Source organism: Danio rerio, chromosome 1 (genome assembly GCF_049306965.1).
Source record: "Danio rerio strain Tuebingen ecotype United States chromosome 1, GRCz12tu, whole genome shotgun sequence".
NCBI lineage: Eukaryota > Metazoa > Chordata > Actinopteri > Cypriniformes > Danionidae > Danio > Danio rerio.
Genome location: NC_133176.1, coordinates 50,665,001 through 50,683,053, shown reverse-complemented (window position 1 = coordinate 50,683,053; position 18,053 = coordinate 50,665,001). Strand labels below are relative to the sequence as shown.

Below are 18,053 nucleotides of genomic sequence, written 5' to 3'. Positions count from 1 at the left end.
TCTCCAGAAGAAACTGTGAATACTTCCTTGCTCTACTACACATCTCTTGGGAAATATTTGAAAAATAATTACAATTTCACACAACGGTGAATAATTTTGCCTTCAACTGTACACACATTATATGCCAACTGTACATGTACACACACATTAAAAATAAATGTGAATGTTTAAAATGAAAATGTTGCCTTGGTACCTGAATGAAATTAACATCTGTTGAAGCGTTCGAATAACTAAGAAAATATTTAAAAACAGACAACAAATCTAAAAAATAAATAAATAAATAAATTAAAACCAGCTACAGTAATGCAAGTTATCTAATAATACTCATAAGTAAAACCACCTACAAAAATATCAATAGCATTTGCATTAAATCTGTTTTTAAATTAAGTCCATAGTTCCAAGTCAGGAACAGAATCAAGAACTGAATCCAATAAAGCAGCAGTCCTCAGTCACTCAAATTGATACCAGACCGCACGAGAAATCATGAATCATTTCCATTTTATATATTATCTGACCCTGAAAGATCTTTTATTTTGAAAAGTCTTTTATTTTGAAAAATGACCATTCTCCCGCTTGCATCTCACTTGAGCGCCCAAATTTAACCCACAAGCAACAAAAGGAGTAAGAAACTGACGTGTTTGGAAAGTTTCTTTGCTTAGGGGAAAAGGTCAAGTGAAGAACCCGCAAACTGCCAAGGATTGGATCCGCAACGCTACAGGTTAATCCAGCATGTCTGTGCAAAAAGATCAACTGCTGAGGATTGCAATTGACGGCGGCCTTTTAGAGGCCGTTCGCATATCGCATCTTTTCTAGAGTTTGTGCAAGTTTGTTAGCTTGTTAGTGGAGGTGCGTGGCTTGCTCACGCTGCCCAGACCCACCCCGCTGAATAAATGCCGCAAGCACAATGCAAATCACATGACAAGAACTGACCAATCAGCTTCATACTTTGTATGGAAGATGCTTATTTCGTTAGAATAATTACCCCAGACAAACACAGAACACCCAAACGCTGCAGTGCTTTGTTATTTTCTCCATAAATAAAACTTGCATCAGAGTGACAGTAATGTCTTGTCAGTCTTTCATCCTCTGATGATGGTCAATGATGCTTGATGGTCGCGTCTAACAACCTTCGATTCCACCGCCCCGCACCCCACCCCTAGTCCGCGGTAAAATTGTCGAGTGTTGACCGGTCTGTGGTGATAATCACTGATATAGAGTACTAAGCGTTAAAATGTAGCAACACTTAATTCAGTGATATTAGTATTGTAGTAGGTGAGCTTCAGAATAAAACCCTACAATGAATGTCATTTTAGTTTAATTGTTTTATAAATGTATAGCTTGACTGACTATTTTACTCTCTGATGCAAAACTCAAACTCAATGCAAACTCGAGGTTAATGTCGCAGTCACACTTAAGTTTTAACTTGCGAAATTCTGTGGGACAGTGCTGTGAAAAGGGGCAGGATTAAAAAAAAAAACATGTTTTGATCTTCAATTGGCCTCACATGATGCAATTTCAAAGGTCAGAGATCACCAAGCTCAAGCTTTCAATTACAGCAAACTGATCTGTTGCACTCGCATGCATATGAATGGAAGTCTATGGGGCAAAAAGAGCAGAGTGACCACGGCTTAATGTGGAAATAACAGGATTCTTTACGTGATAACTGGTTATGATATGGCTTCACACCACAAGACTGATGCAGAGATGTACAGAAACAGGCCCACCATAAACACAGCGTGCTCATGAACTGCTAAGTGACTTCATGTAATTAGTCCATTTATCAGTCAGAAGGAGCCCGTCCCGCACCTGCAGACGTTTCTTCCTGCAGAGATGCGCTTCAACACCTGACTTTAATTTACTAGTCATTTATAAGAAGACCCTAATTAGCTCTTTCAGGTGTGTGTTTAATTACGGCCACAGCTCAGGTCTGCAGGAAAGCAGATCTCCAGTAGCAAGACCAACACCTCTGATCTGATCGGTTCTGCACATGTGATCAAAGCCATATTTAAAGCATCTCATTTAAATATAAAGGTGGGTCAAACACAGCTAGTAGTGATGTTAAACAGGTAATGGTTTCTAATTAATAGATTAAGAACAGTCGGACAGAGCAAAAAAAGATAAAGAGAAAGAAAGCATGGACAGACAGGCAGACAGACAGATAGAAAGATGGAAAGAAATAAAGAGACAGATGGACGGTCAGAAAGAGAAAGACAAAAAAAATATATATATACGAATCGATAGAGAGGAAAAGACAAGAAAGAATGAAAAAAATGAAAGGATGAAGAGATGATGAACAGACAGACAAGAAAGAGACAGATGGACAGACGGATAAATAGAACAAGAGATGTACAGACAGAAAGAAAGAGAGACAGACGGACAGTCAAAGAGACTGAAGGAAAGACAAAAATATCTGGCGGACTGATAGAGACAGACAAACAGACAGAAAAGGAGATGTACAAAGACAGACAAAAGTGACAAACAGAAAGAAAACGGGACAGACAAACAAATAGAAAAAGCAAGACAGACAAGCAAAGACAGACAGAAAACAAGAGATGGAAAAAAAGACAAACCAATTGACAGACAAATGGACAGATAGACAAACAGAGACAGGTGGACAGACATAAAAAAGACAGATCAATAGAAAGAGAGACAAAAGACAGACAAAAAGAGACAGACAGAAAAAGAGACAAACAGACAGATGGAACAACAGTTAAATAAAACAGACAGACAGACAGACAGACAGACAGACAGACAGAGACAAAAACAGACAGAAAGAAAAACAGATGAGACAGATGGACAGCCAAAAAGAAAGGCAAACAGAGTAAGACAAACACAAACAGACAGATAAACAGAAAAAGAGACAGACAAGCAGAAAACGAGAGATGGACAAAGAAAGACATGACAGGTTGACAGACAAAAAAAAACTGACTGACCAATAGAAAGACAGACAAAAAAAACAGACCAATATAAAGAAAGACAAGACAGAAAGACATATACAGACAGAAAGGGAAACAGATGGAAAGACAAAAAAAGTGACAAACAGAAAGAAAATGAGATGGCCATACAAAGACAGACAGAAAAAGAAAAAAAGAGTGAGATGAACTGACAGACAGACAAAAAGAGACAGAAAGAAAAGAGACACAGACAGAAAGAAAGAGACGGACAGACAGACAGACAGACAGACGGACAAAGCAAGATATTAACTGATAGAAAGAGGCAGAGAGAGAAGTAACACTAACTAGTCTTGCTGTAAAAGAACAAGTCAAATTAATTTAATGGCGCGTCTCTCAGTTAAATCAATCTGTATTTTAATTAGTATTAAATAAATCCTTATTAAATGATTTACACCGAATTACCATTCAGTGAGTGCTGCTTATGATGATTTCAGTTTAACTGGTGCTTGAAGGCCGTGTTGCAATGTTTTAATTAACCTGAAAAAAAGGATACATTTCACTTTCGAAATATGAACGTGTTAATTGTAACACGAGTCTAGATGGTTAAATCAGTCTTACAGAAAAGAGGATTCCCTGATCCTAAAACAGCAGTATTAGCTGAAAGTCAATCTACTGGGGATAGTTAGTGCATTTAGATCCATTTCTGTCTTTTCACACCTGTAGTGTGGTTTGCTTAAAGGCTGGTTTATTTTTCTGCATGGAGTGATCGGCGTGATCCACGGTGCCTGCCTTGTACGTAGTCGTGCATTTATACTTCTTGTGTGCTGTTTGTGTTGCTCTGCAATAACACTTTAGAAATGCTAGCTGGCAGCAGGTTATGCTCTTATGTGTCGAGTTTCTTCACGGGTGTTTTGTTTTTTCTGAACGCTACCTTTAATGTATAAGTAGCTGAAACTCACTCATTCTGAGGCGGGAGCCGGCGGACGTGCAACAACATTAATAATAAGATAAACACAAACAAAAGTTTACATCTGGAGCTCCTTCAGGGGACTCGGCACTTGTAAACACTCGATCCAACGGGTTCACACGGCTCTCATTCTTGCTCACACTTGTCACTGATACCAAACTGACCAATCACAGAGCTTGCGCCACACGTTGCTGTGACGTGTAATTGCATTTTTGAGAGGTGCGCATCAGCGTCGGCGTCAGCCTTAGCAAGGGCTATGCAACTGCATGAAGGCTGCGCCGGACCATGATGTAGAAGTATAAATCAGCCTTGTAGCTACCCATCGGTTAATAAAACGGAAGACGCTTGCCAAATACTGAAGTCCATGAGTTTCATCTGTTGAACACCATAAAAAATATTAAGATAAACAAAGCAAATGTTTCACACGAACACAATCAAGAGGACATCAAAATAAACAAACAATATACAAAAAATATTTTGTTTACCATGTTGGCCTGATAACTAGCAGTAGAATAATCAGGAGCATTTAAATTGTGTCTGCATTGAGATCTCACTATGCGGTCCATGACAACTCTTGCACTGTGAAAATCAATCAAAGAGAATCACATGACCTCCGACTTAAGCCAATCAGAAACAAGGAAATTTGGAACATCAGCATACAGCAATTCACATTCAAATAACGACAAAAAAATAAAGAAAAAAACAAGCTGACAGATCAGCGTCAGCTACGAGCGTTAAGGTACGCTGACGTGCACCTCTCAAAAAAATGGAACATGTTACAATAGTGCATAGCGCAAGCTCTGTGATTGGTCGGCTTTTTAGTCAGTGTAGGCCAGACCAAGAGCTGCATAAATCAGTTGAAGCAAGTGTTTACAAATGTCGAATCCCAGAGTAGCTCTAGATGGAAAGTTTTGGTTTGACCTTATGATTAAAGTTGTTGCATGTCCACCGGTTCCCGCCTCAGAATGAGCCAATTTTAGCTACTTGTACATTAAAGTAGTGTTCAGAAAAAATAAAACACCCACGAAGAAACTCGACACAGAGAAACATAAAAACCTGCTGCCAACTAGAGTTTCAGAAGTGTTATAGCAGAGCAACACAAACAGCATGCAAAAGTATAAATGCAAGACTACACGCAAAGCAGGTGCCGTGGGTCATGCCGATCATTCAATGCAGAAGTATAAACCAGCCTTTTGTATGGACGAAATAAATTAAAATGTATATACTTCGTTCTGGTCTGCTTTGCAATTAGGCCCCGTTTAAACTGCCAGTTTAATGTGACCCAATTTTTTTGCTCATACGTGACACAGATTGGATCTGTTCTATGACAGTTTAAACACGAATAAACGCATACATTCGGATATTCAGAATCGGTTTCAGGCCTCCTTTATATGTGGAAATAAATCAGATATATCGGATATATGACAATACGACTGCCATGTAAACAGGCAGATCGGATTTATTGAGGCATTCCGTTCTGTATATCATTAAACTTGCGACAATGTGGTGGTTCTCTGCGATTCAATGACGTAGAAGGAAGAGCGTGTGTGGAGATGCCAACGCGGTAAACAACATCAGAGGAAACACAGAGGAGAAAAGTGATCAGTCGCCACAATTTGCTCCCACCAGGCCTGAGATCTCTCTCGTACCCATAAATTACTCTGAATGGTGGAGGATATCATAAAGCATATAAACCATAAGCGCAAGCTGCGATGACGGCCCTTTCCCACCTCCTTCACCTCAAGATCATTTTAAAGCTGGGCAAACTCAGTGTTGTAACTTTTGCCTATTGTCGATATTAATACACGCACTGCGGGCTACACATAGAATAACTTTATTCTCTCCAACACCAGTGCGCACACAGGCAAAGGCTGCATCTTTAACTACACACACATCAGGGCCATACCATTACATAAACTGCGTGGGGGTAAATCTGGACAAAACCATTCACTGCTTATATATTACACTTTGTATATTTTGCAGAGCTAAAAACAAGACAATTTCTTCCACGTGGCTAGTGTGGCGCAGATGCTATAACCTGCCTTTATGAATGCGCGACATCGTAATTTTTATGGCAAGTGTAAACGCATAAATTGGATATGGGTCACAATTAAAACAACGTGTAAACAGACAGGCAAACAAATCAGATATAGGTAACACATCGGAATTGGGCATCCAGACCTGATAGTGTAAATGGGGCCTTAGGCTGTCATTTAAAAGCAATCAAAACAGATATGCAAATTCACCCATCACATACAAATAAAGGTCTGCTTCAAAAAGACCAAACCCTGTATTTTCACCTTCATCTTCCTAGCATCTATTCGAGCTCCTTGAGAGGAAGCACTACATGATCTAGCAGATCAGACTGAAAAATGGCCCAAGCGCACAATATCTACGTGTCATAATTCTACATGAGCCTCCATGCCTAATAGACAACGTGAAGGTCAGCTTTGATAACCTCTTTGACGCAAAAATGTCAAAAGCAGAAATTCCTGACTAAGCCTTTTAAACAGCATTTTACAAATTTAAGGCTGCCCTCATGACAGAATCTCCTGGTCTACTAGTAGTCATTCATATTAAGCAATTAGACTGATTAAACGTTCATTAATAAACAATTTAAATCATAATAATGAGTTTTTAATTACCTACACAGCCTAATAAGCAACCAAGCATACACACAAAGCTTGCCACAGCACACCGGCAGAAAAAAAAACACGATTGAGGGACAACCCATAAGAGGGGAAAACCCCCATTAAACATTTTAATAACAGACTAATAAGCTAGTGTTTTCCTCACTTGTCGTCTTAAGAGATGATTTAGGAGACACCATACTTGATCGTCATCTCCCCTATAGTTGATGAACATGCATTAAGGATAAACCAAATTATCTGCCACTACATATTATCCTTTAAAAATAAGCCCGGAAAAAAAAGGCTACACTGTGGCTTTCACGCCAGACGTGGAAAGTACTGCGCTATGAAACCCATTCATTTCAATGGATTACACAACAAGAGGGCATATTGCTGCTGCGCTGTCCAGTGCTCAAGAGCAGCTAAATATCTACAGGTCAAAGATCAAAATAGCTCAATGTTCCGCACATGTACATGTATCCACCTTATCCTTCGCGTAAGAGCAAGCGTAGCCATTTGAATCTTTCTAGCCCGAGACATCCGGTCTTATTTACTTCCATTCATTTTTAGACATTAAAAATAGCTCATGACACTGCTTGATATTGCAAACTGATATTTTATTATTATTTGATTCTGCTTTGTCTGTAAAATCATGCAAACAATTGTTTGTAGAGCAAGTAGTTTGAATGTTTTCTGCGGTTTATTATTAAAACAAATCGCAAAAGAATGAGGTCAATACTTATACATGCATGTCTTGCACATGCTCACCAGAAGAGTAAAGATCACTCAAATAATGCGCGACAGAACATCACTATGTAGTACACTTGCTCCTGCTGCTTGCAATTGCACTACTGTGCGTTCATGGCAACACTGGTAAAGTGACACCCCTGGACTCCACACGGTCAATAATATTTTACTGTTAACAAAATGTGGTTATTTTATTTTTGTTTTGTCGTCATTTCAGTAAGTCTTCAACAAGTTTAAATATGTACGACTATTAGGGCATCTGTAAGATCAATGATGAAAGAGTAACCTACTATAAAACATAGGATTCGAGCGCAACAGCGCCTCCATCTGTCAAGTAATGAACACAGTGATACCGTTTAGCTTCGAAACAGTGCATATTAGTGGATGGGTATCGAAATAAATAAATAAATAAATAAATAAATCAGCCTGTAAGCGACAAATAAAAGCGGGTAGCTCTACCACAAATTAATCATATTAACTAACGTGTACAGAATTTGTACCTAAAACAAACTATTGAAACACTATCTAAAGGTGCTTTACAGATTCAGTTCAAGTCTGGTGAGCAAGAGTTCATGTTTCTGAACTTAAACTACCCTACTGTTCCTCAAACTACTCCTAGAGCTTTACTGCCTTGTCGAAACGGTCCACCTGTGCGAATGAAGGTCATGAACAATGGCTGCAATGATCAGCACATATCTTGAGCCAGTCAAGGATGTCTGCAAAAGCACAAGTGGTCCAAAAATATCCCAACTCAACAAACCCAAACGTCTCACTGACACCTCAACTGACTTGAACAGCTGCCAGGTGTGCAATAATATAACGCAATATCCTGAAACCATGCGCCTTAAATTACTTAGGTTGTAATTTAAAAAAAAAAAAAAAATGTTTAAATATAATAGAATATTCTGAAAAAAAATAATAAAACTTCATTCAAGTTTGCTGCTATATCAGCTTCATTGGCTTAAAAAAATGGAAAAATATATTATATATATAACAAGTTAACAAGATAAATATTAGTAATTTCTAATAAATCTGACTTCAACTCTATATATTTATACAGAGCTATTATAGAGGTCTGCAAATCTACTGAAATTGTATTCATATCATAAAATAAATCGCAATGTCAGATTTTGCAGCCCTAGTTCCCATAAATGCTGTTCTATTTCCTCTTTTCACAGAAATTTTAGGCAGCATAACTGTTTTTCTGCAGCTAATCAGCAAAAAATAAATAAAAAATTAACAATTTTACTGCATTTACAGTATTTAAATCAAATAAACACAGCTTAACAAACCACAAGACTTCACCAGAAATGCATAACACACTCACAGACTTTTTGAACGCTAGTGTCTGACACACGTAAACATATCCCAGCTGTTGTCGGACATGGATGTGCTAACGCAGGCGTGAAAATAAGATATGTAACTGCACTCACCATGTCCCTCTGTGTCACGATATAGCTGTGGCCATGACTGCACTGACTGCAACTGAACACCGCCAACCGCGCAACGATCTGAAAGAGACAGAGAGAATACACTTTTATTAAACACACTCTGAGGGCCAGTGTAGCGCCGCCGAGGAAGCGCTTTAAGAGGCAAGAGTAGTGTGTTAACGTCAGATCTGCAGAATGGACCGAGGTAATGGCTTGATTAATAATAGATGGAGGGGAAACTGGATTTTGATTGAATGACACTTGTTTGAAAAAGTATATTATTGGAAAGAGCCGTCAAAATCTTCAAGCTTGTCAAATCCTCTCACACTATATGCTGTAAATGTGTGATTATGAAAGCTGTGATATTTCAGCCAGATCAGCTTTTCCTCATTCATGCCACTTAATACCTATATGACTTTCTTTTTTTATATTCATGGCAATTCTTGCTACAGTAGTAGCGTGGAAATATCAAAACTCATGTTAGGAAAAGATTTAATGAAAGTATGTTTGACGTCAGTGATAGCACATGCCACTTATTCTTCTTGTGTTTTACGTTGTTGTTTTTTGTTTTTGTTTGTTTTTTGTTTTTTTATTTGAAGAATGTCATTTAAAAGTGGATACCAACAAAAAAATTTACACAAATATTTCTGAAAACGGAATATGTTTTGTCCATTTACCTTACATAACCTGACAAACAGAACAATGCTTTGGGGATCTCTTTGTTTTTTTATATTTAAATACATTTTGTTTTAAGTAAACTACAAGAAACAAATAAATATAAATAAATATATACACACACACACACACACACGCATTCATAAACACACACACACACACACTAGAAGTCAGAATTATTAGCCCCCTTGAATGATTAGCCCCCGTTTATTTTTCACCCAATTTCTGTTTAACGAAGAGATTTTTTTCAACACATTTCTGAACATAATAGTTTTTATAACTCATTTCTAATAACTGATTTATTTTATCTTTGTCATGATGACAGTAAATAATATTTTACTAGATATTTTTCAAGACACTTCTATACAGCTTAAAGTGACATTTAAAGGCTTACCTACGTTAATTAGGTTAACTAGGCAGGTTAGGGTAATTAGGCAAGTTATTGTATAACGATGGTTTGTTCTGTAGACTTTCGAAAAAAATATAGCTTAAAGGGGCTAATAAAATTGACCTTAAAATGTTTTTTTTTATCTTAAACTGCTTTTATTTCAACCGAAATAATACAAATAAGACTTTCTCCAGAAGCAAAAAATATTATCAGACATACTGTAAAAATTTCCTTAATACGTTAATACGTTAATACGTTAAATTTGGGAATTTTTTTTTTTAAATTATTAATAATCCAAAGGGCTAATAATTATGTATGCGTGTGTGTGTGTGTGTGTGTGTGTGTGTGTGTGTGTGTGTGTGTGTGTGTGTGTGTGTGTGTGTGTGTGTGTCATATATGTGTGTTATAGTATAATTATTGTTTCAAGTAAGCTACAACATAAGGTTGTGTTCAAAATGACATCAATGTTTTCAAAGTGCACTGCGAAGGGAGCACAATTGTAAACATGATATGGCTAAAACTGAACTGTAAAAATAGTTTGGAAGTAAATTACACCTAAGGGAGATGACCTTAATGCTTTTTTATTTATAATAATTCTAACTTTGAATATTAGAATGCTCTAAATGAATAGGGCATAGGGGGGATAAGTGGGAATAGAACACAGCCAGAAAATATGTTTTTAACAACAGCTCCAGAGCTGTAGTTTCGAGTCCTCAAGTTTGAGACGCAGTTTGCGAATGTTCGTTGGAGCGATGGAGTTGGGAAATGGCAAATCAACAAACAACATTTGTAACGACGGAACTTGCGACCTTAGTTGGCTAACGATGAGTTTGGGAAAAGCACCCCAGCCTCAGCGCTGCTTAGATTCAGTGAGTAACCAGTCTTGGGCTGCAGGGTGATATGGCTGTGGCATGTTTCCCAAATTAAATTATATGAATTATATATATATATATATATATACATATATATAAAATTAATTATTATATTAATCAGGGTTATCTTCCCGTCTTATACCGGCCCATGCCTATTTCATACCATGATCAGTATAGATAAAAACATATTACTTATGACAACTTCATATTTCAATAAGAGATGATCCAAAATAAATAAATATACATATATACACACACATATAAGGTACATATACATACACATATGTTCAAACACATTACATAATTATAACACTAAACCATTTTAATAATAGATGATACAAAAATCCATATCTTTTTCAAATGTATTGCAAGAAAATGTCAATGATCAAAATGGATTGATTCGACAGAAGCTTATGGCCAAAGTATTGGTATGGTTATTTAAAAAAAGAAAAAGAAAAAAGCACACCATGATTAAACAAAAAAAAGAAAAAAGTCTCTGTAACAAGCACAAATATATACCCGTGGTGACCAACCAGGTGAGAGACTCTTCTATTCTGAGCTGGATGAAGCCAGCAAGCCTGAACCTTTCAGTTCAAGAGCAGCTGAATGAATCAGAGCGAAAGAGAAAGCGCCAGTCTGTGTGGGTGTCCCCAAATATAATAAACTCTTAGAAATAAGACATGAAAGAACTTTATCAAAGCTTCCAAACACTGATGCAAACACGCATCGCCCACAGTTAAAAACTGAGCTTCAAAGTCCACAAACAGACAAAGAACACACGATGCGACATTATAAGAAATGACACATTGTTTTGTTTCAAAGTGACACTGTAAATACCATCAGGAGCCTCTTCCTCCTCTAATGAAGTCACTTCCTCTAACAAACAGAAGCGAATTTACTTCAACCAGTTTCCTTTATCCGAAAGTTATTAAAAGAAACATAAAATATCTGTTTCTCGGTCACCGTCTAGTCTAGTCAAGTTGATAATGACCATTATTACATATATTTCTGTTACTTTTAAGACAAGACACTGCAGGAAAAACATCACTACTAGTCAATTTTGAGATGTTGGGCTTTCTGGATTTTTTAAAATAAAGTTTTAGAGTCTAAATGTAAAGAAACTATCCAAAATAAGCTTAAGTGTGTCATTTGCAGCACTTTATCAATTTGTGTTTGTAGATTTTAAATTACAATCCAGTTTTTAATTTCGACTTCAGCAGCACTGAAGGCTGGAACACACCAAGTTGACACCAAACATCTAGCACTGACAAAACCCCAACTGTGTTATTGGCTCACGTCTGGACCAAAAAGCTGCTCATGAGCCGACCAAACCAATGACAGCCGACTGAAAAGAGCGCCTGTGTCTTTCAGCACCCCCGGGGCGGCAGTAATCAATTTTCTCCCTCACAACTGGAAACCAAACTTCCGATGCACATGTGCAAAGCGCAAGCAAAGAACTTGTCGGCTTGAGTCCTAGGGTCTGTTCTTCATACCTCTTGAAATTATCTAAAATGATTTGACAGATCCTAGATCATTTAATATCGATAACCAACCTCTGGCTAATATGGCTCTTCAAACAAGTTCGCAAATCAAATTAAAATGTTAGCAAAAATGTTCAAGGTACAAAGAACTACAAAAAATAACATCTATTTTCTGTCATCAGGCACACACATGAAAATATATTACAGTAATTTGAAGTAAAATCAGTGTTTTTTAACCATACTGACACTGACACCTCCAATATTTTATTTATTTATTTGTTTATTTGGCAGGGACAGTGTACATTAATTAGTATTTCTGCCAATGCAAAATGAATTAGCCCGAAGGCTATTTTTCATCTGTTGTCCCTTAACAACCTAGAAAAAACAATACAAAAATTATACAATCTATCAAACATTTAAAAAGTACTAAAATAGACATCGTCATATAGATGTTAAAAGAGAATATTTACAAATTAAGCTAAAACACCAACATTTTATAATACAGATAAAAATAGTTAAATACAGATAAATAGAGATAGAGAGGCTGTGCAATCAGCTAAAATGTGGTTAGAAATGTTTTAATGTATGGACAATATATGTATTGAATTACCAAAAATGATTAAGGACAGGTCCGTGTGTTGTGCAAAAAGTCAATATATTGATTACTTTGTATAATACTAATAATAATACTAATAATTAGTAGGGATGTCTTGAATAAAGTTTTTCCCACGAGTTTGAGTCATTTGATTGAGTATCTACTGACACTGAAACCTGATCCGATACTTCTAGAATACAAAAACAAAGAATTAAAAAAAAAAAGCGAAGAAACAGATCTAGGACGTTCCTTATTTTTTATTTAATTCACCTTATTTTAACATTCAACATCTCCGTTAACAAGCAGAGCACTTCTGTGAGGTAGCTTGAACAATCAAGCAATAAATAAGTTCTTACATGCTCCATAAGCATAGGAAATCCAGGGTTCTCTACAAAGGCGAAAGGCAGGTCACTTATTGTGATCATTTGTGCAATCTTTGCTGTGATGTCCTGTGCCTTCGTGCTGTCACGGGATATTTTTCCTCTTCTCTTCAAACTCTCCTGCAGCGGGAGCTGACAAGTCTTTGGTTAGCTTGTCTGGGTAAACTCACTGTATTGTGTCGGGTGTTTGCTTTTGAGGTGTCCTTTCTTTGAGATGTGTTCAGAAATAATGAGAATGTATACATATATTCGAGTTCTGATCGGGAGATAATGTCCGATTCTATTAGATTCTGAAACCGCGTGATCGTGCTCGATTTTCCAATCATGTGATCGGATATGGACATCCCAAATAACTAGTTACCAATTAATAAATCTGTTTATAGCTGCACCGTTATTTTATTCAACAAAACAACAGCAAAACCTAGTATTCCACCATTTAAAACAACGAAGACAAGCAATTAAATGACAGTTGTCAAGGCAAGGTGGTTGTCTTCTTAAATCCCCAATGAAATCATCAACAACACTCATAAGGTTTTTAATAATCTCGCAAAACTCAAAACATTTACGACTTGTCCTTGCCTTCCCTTGTTTTTCTGTCAGTCACTATGAGTTGATTGTGGGCTCTCATTCAACAGATAAAAAGAAAAACCTGAGCCCAGGGTTGTTATAGTCAATCTTTATAACAGTTTTATAGTCATGTGCTAATTAAAGGCTTACAAAATTTGTATCCTTATTGAGCGAGGTGACGGCAGACAGGTGCTAACACACATACACACACACAAACACACACAAGCATGACGTGCAGGAGATGTACCTCAACCGGGTGTCGTCACGAGTCTGTCAGATATTGTTACTTCAAATTACAGGTTCCTTTGTGTATGAACACACAAACACCCAGCCAGAAGACGGTGACGCAAGCAGACATGGTACGACTTAACCTTTTGCTGCACAGCGCTTTCACAATAGCATTCCTCGCATGCTGCAACGAACCAGTTTATCTGTTCGGAAAAGACTGGCGCACAAAGCTACCGGCTTCCCTGCTGCTAGACGTAATGATTCCCTCTCTGTCCTGTTCTGGAGAACAACAATAAGGCTTGCTTTCATTGCCAATCTGAACTACTGTACTGAAACTCTCTGCACCAAACAGTGGAAGCAGAAGAGTGTTTAGGTCCAAGAGCGTACGATACAGAAAGTCAAAATAGTTTGAAAGAGAAAAAAAAAAAAAAAAAAAAGATTCTGATTTTGTATCATCAGACTCTGACTCTACTCATCTTTTTTGTTGTACGTGTTTCTCAGAGTTTGGGGTTTGACAATAGCTATGTTTGCATCCACCTATTTTTCTGCGCATTTTGGATATGAGCATAAAAAAAAAAGATTGATGGAAATGCCAAAATTCGCATAAATATTGAAAATGCACATAAAAATGTATGCGCAGTAGTATAAACTTATTCAATAACAAAAATGTGCATAAACTATTATGGAATCATTTACCAAACAAATTCCAGCGCATTAAAAAAAAAGTTCATGTGATTTTGTTTTACGAGATCATGTGATAATAAAAATGTGTGTGAATGAACAAACCAGCAGGCTAAGCACATTGTAAAACATCTCAAATGTTTCAATATGATTGTTATTATATGATTAACGACCTCCAGAATCAAGAGCGTCTGTGCTCCGCGTCTCACGCCTTCAAACGACAGCACGCATTCACTGCGTGTCAAGAGTCCCTTCTGAGGCACAAGTCATTTATTGAATGAAGAAAAGATTGACGCAGCTTCTCCTACTCCAGCAAATTCAGTTTTGACAGTTGATATTTGGTGCCAGTTAATCAGGAAGTGATGATATTTATTATGATGAAAATCATTGGATGGAAACACTGCTAGTCCAGTTTTGCACATAAAGTTAATTTTCATTGTTGGTTAAAAACATAGCTAGTGGTATTTGATATCTTGAGGACTGTGAAATTGGAAATGCATCAAGGAGTCGTTCCATTAAAAAAAATTTCAGGGTTAGTCATTTTTGGGTTTGTTCAGTTAAACAAAGAAAACTGAAGTGATTGCGTTTGGGAACAGAGATGAGGTTCTTAAGGTGAATGCATACCTTGGCTCTAGGGGTCAAACAATAAAAAAATAAGGTCAAGAATCTTGGTGTGACTCTAAAGTCCGATCTGAATTTCAATAGTCATGTCAAAGCAGTTAGTTAATCAGCATCATCTCAAAAACATTCCAAGAATTACATGCTTTGTTTTTCAGTGAAGACTTGTTCGTGCTTTTATCAGCAGCAGGGTGGATTACTGTAACCGCCTCCTTCCTAAAAAGACAGCCAGACAGTTGCAGCTCATTCAGAACACTGCTGCCAGGATTCTGACCAGAACCAAAATATCAGAGCACATCACACCTGTCCTCAGGTCTTTACACTGGCTCCTAGTTACATTCAGAACAGATTTTTAAAGTATTATTACTCGTCCTTTAAATCACTAAATGGCCTAGGAGCTCAATACATTACAGATATGCTGACTGAATACAAAGCTAATAGATCACTCAGATCTTTAGAATCAAATAAACTAGAAATTCCATGAGTTCAGTCAAAGCAGGGTGAATCGGCTTTCAGCAACTACACCCCTCGCTGCTAGAATCAGCTTCCAGAAATGATCAGATGTGCTCAAACATTACGCACGTTCTAATCGAGACTGAAATCTCATGTGTTTAGCTGTGCCTTTACTAAATGAGCACTGCGTCTTACAGATTGCACTATTGTTTTTTGTTCTTTTATAACCTGTTTTTAATCACTTATTATTTGTTTTTATTTTCTTATTCTTGTCTCTTTGATTCCTGTTCATGTAAAGGACTTTGAATTGGCACTGTGTATGAAATGTGCAAATAAATAAACTTGCCTTGCCTTTGTTTCAAAAATTCTCAGAGGCTCGCCACTGCTGCATTCCCACCAAGCACTTTTGCGTTTTAAAGACATCTATAATAGATGTCTAAACATCTATTAAACTGGACTAATCATCAAATACACCAATTAGTCACCAATTTATTACTGCGTATTTGATGACTAGTCAAGTTTTGGACGATTGTTGAGGTGCTTTCACACATAGACTTTTGTTTCAGAACCTGGTGCATTTCCTCAGTTAGCGCTGTTCGTTTAGCATATGTGAATTCAGCAATCGTGCTCAAATCTGCACAGACATAACGAAATAGAGCAAGGATATGTTGTTAGCAAGCATCTAGATGCAGATGATGAGAAAACTGAAGTAAAAAACAAGCAATGTTGGCATGAGCTCTGCAAGTACAATAACAAATTTAAAGAAGGTGGGGCATTTTAACCCACACCTACAAGCCAATGTCAGATTAAAATCAACTAAAAGTGAATTACTTTGGCAAGATATTTTGAACTCCAGAAACTCCAGACTACCATGATTTTGTACAAAAATACAAAGGCAATACACAATAAATGCACAACATACAAAGTGGCACCAAATAAAATTCATTTTAAGTATATTAACCTTATTCTTAACGTATGAGCGGGAGCAGTCAGTGGAATGTTTTAGCCCCAAAACTTCCAGCTTCAATCACTTCCATGGATTTTTAGCCGTTAAGAAATATTATGCACCGTTAATAGGTTTTGGAGGAAGAAATTTAACTAAAAATAAGGTCCCAAAAACATACTGAATGGGCCTGAATAAAACTTTCGAGTAAGCAGTCTTCTAGGCTAGAAAATTAACTTTTTTTTCATAATTATGTGAAAATGATTATGTTCTCATATTCAAAGAAAACTTTACAATGAATTACAATTTGTAAAGTCTGTTTTGGGTCAGCACAGCTGTATGCATGTGAGTGACAATGCTGGGAGAGACAAAAGACACTCCCCCACTGGCTAATGTTTACCCATGAAGGGCATTGTACAGCTATGTCCAGCTGCAAAAGCTAGCCCAGACTAAATGTTTGTTGTATTACTTGCTGTATTATGACCATGTCAACACTATGGGTAAATAACGTATGTGCACTTAAACAGCATGCACAAAAATACATATTTAAAATAGTATAAAACGTGTTTGCAAAACTGTTGTAATAAATAAAATGCCATGCGCATTAATCCAGCATTAAAAACTATTTCTGAATGACTGAAGTATTGTAATGACCAGCTTCAAACACAAGAATTATTAATATTTCGAAACATAAAACATACGAAAAACATAATAATAATATATATAATTATTTATATATATTTTTGCCTAAATAATTGCAGCCTTAGTTAACTCTTTACAAACTTTGACTGGTACGGTAAAATAATTAAAATAAACAACACGTATAACATGCAGCAAGTTGCAAATAATAGATATTATTAGCACTGATAAGAAAAAAACAAAAACAAATGTTGGTCAGGGTAGCTTGACCAGTGCCATCACAGGGTTAAATACCCCTCGTTATGCTACTTGAATTGATATTTTCTTACCATATTATTCTACTTTTTTTAAATAACCATTAATTTATACTTTATAGTTTTATAGTTCATATCATTTGTAGAATAGTTTTACTGTTTTCTGCCGTTTTTTTATTTTTAGTCTTTTGTCCCATAGGCAACTGAACTGGAAAAAAATAATAATAATTGTAAAAACAAACACACTTCTGATTTTCAGAATAAGCTCAATAGTCCCCTTAGACACTTTAAGCAGAGACAAAGAGCTTTCAATCAACCCCAAACAGTTCGCCAGACCGCCGCAATCTCACTTGCTTGAAAATCAACCGCGCTTTGCTTTATGCAGGTGCTTTTTTGTTTTATTTTGTTTTCGAATTTAACTCAAAAAGCCCCCAGACTGAAAAACACCGCTCCGCACAATACCCACATGCTGTTCAAATGTACAAATGCCCATTTCTAGCAGGCGTGTGTCTGTTTCCTCCACAGCGCCTGAACATTTTCCAAACGCATTAGTCGTAAACTGTGCAGGCCTGGGCTGAACCCAGCGAACTTAAACAGTAGACAAATGTTCA

The 18,053-nt window shown here is 36.8% G+C and overlaps 1 protein-coding gene across 4 annotated transcripts in view; it reads right to left on the bottom strand.

The window, feature by feature from the left end:
* The window catches only part of bcl9 (BCL9 transcription coactivator), a 182,511-nt gene that overhangs the window by 35,292 nt on the left and 129,166 nt on the right, over positions 1-18,053 (bottom strand). For all 4 annotated transcript variants that reach the window (XM_073942406.1, XM_073942535.1, XM_073942478.1 and 1 more), the window contains one exon: positions 8,672-8,749. The gene's annotated coding sequence lies outside the window, so the exon portion shown is untranslated. The remainder of the gene's footprint in view (positions 1-8,671; positions 8,750-18,053) is intronic.